The sequence below is a fragment of the Suricata suricatta genome, chromosome 13 (genome assembly GCF_006229205.1).
Source record: "Suricata suricatta isolate VVHF042 chromosome 13, meerkat_22Aug2017_6uvM2_HiC, whole genome shotgun sequence".
NCBI classification, from domain to species: domain Eukaryota; kingdom Metazoa; phylum Chordata; class Mammalia; order Carnivora; family Herpestidae; genus Suricata; species Suricata suricatta.
In genome coordinates, this window is record NC_043712.1 from 58,058,827 (window position 1) to 58,060,471 (window position 1,645).

The window sequence follows — 1,645 nt, forward strand, 5'->3', positions numbered from 1 at the left end:
TAAAGTCTGGGATTGTGATGCTTCCCGTTTTGGTTTTCTTCTTCAATATGACTATGGCTGTTCGGGGTCTTTTGTGGTTCCATACGAATTTGAGGATACTTTGTTCTAGCTTTGAGAAGAATGTTGGTGCAATTTTGATGGGGATTGCATTGAATGTGTAGATTGCTTTGGGTAGTAATGACATTTTCACAATGCTTATTCTTCCGATCCATGAACAGGGAATGTTTTTCCATTTCTTGGTGTCTTTTTCAATCTCTTTCATAAGTTTTTTATAGTTTTCGTCATATAGGTCTTTTACATCCTTGGTTAGGTTTACTCCTAGGTATTTGATGGTTTTTTGTGCAATCGTGAATGGGATCAGTTTCTTGATTTCTCTTTCGGCTGCTTCAGTTTTGGTGTATAGGATTGCAACTGATTTCTGTGCATTGATTTTGTATCCTGCAACTTTACTGAATTCATTGATCAGTCTAGAAGGCTTCTGTTGGAGTTGATCGGGTTTTCCATGTAGAGTATCATGTCATCTGCGAAAAGTGAAAGTTTGACTTCTTCTTTGCCAATTCTGATGCCGTTTATTTCCTTTTGTTGTCTGATTGCTGATGCTAGGACTTCCAGCACCATGTTAAACAGCAGTGGTGAGAGTGGACACCCCTGTCGTGTTCCTGATCTCAGGGGGAAAGCTATCAGTTTTTCCCCATTGAGGATAATATTGGCTGTGGGCTTTTCATAAACTGCTTTTATAATGTTTAAGTACGTTCCATCTATTCTGACTTTCTCAAGGGGTTTTATGAAGAAAGGGTGCTGTATTTTGCCAAATGCTTTTTCTGCATCTATCTTCAGGATCATATGGTTTTTATCCTTTCTTTTGTTAATGTGATGGATTACATTGATGAATTTGCGAATATTAAACCAGCCCTGTAACCCAGGAATGAATCCCACTTGATCATGGTGGATAATTCTTTTTATATGCTGTTGAATTCGATTTGCTAGTATCTTGTTGAGTATTTTTGCATCTGTATTCATTATGGATATTGGTCTGTAGTTCTCTTTTTTGGCTGGGTCTCTGTCTGGTGTGGGTATCAAGGTGATGCTGGCTTCGTAGAATGAGTTTGGAAGTTTTCCTTCTATTTCTATTTTTTGGAATAGTTTGAGAAGAATGGGTATGAGCTCTGCTTTAAATGTCTGGTAGAATTCCCCTGGGAAGCCATCTGGCCCTGGGCTCTTATTCGTTGGGAGATTTTTGATAACAAATTCGATTTCTTCACTGCTAGTGATCTATTCATGTTTTCTATCTCTTCCCCTTTGAATTTTGGCAGTGTATGTGCATTTAGGAATTTGTCCATTTCTTCTGTTTTGTCCAGTTTGTTGGCATATAATTTTTCATAGTAATCTCTGATGATTGTTTGTATTTCTAGGGGATTGTTTGTAATAGATCCTTTTTCATTCATGATTTTGTCTATCTGGGTGCTCTCTCTTTTCTTTCTGAGGAGCCTGGCTAGAGGTTTATCGATTTTGTTTATTTTTTCAAAGAACCAACTCTTGGTTTCATTGATCTGCTCGACTGTTCTTTTGGATTCTATATTGTTTATTTCTGCTCTGATCTTTATTATTTCTTTCCTTCTACTGGGTTTGGGGTACTCTTGCTTCT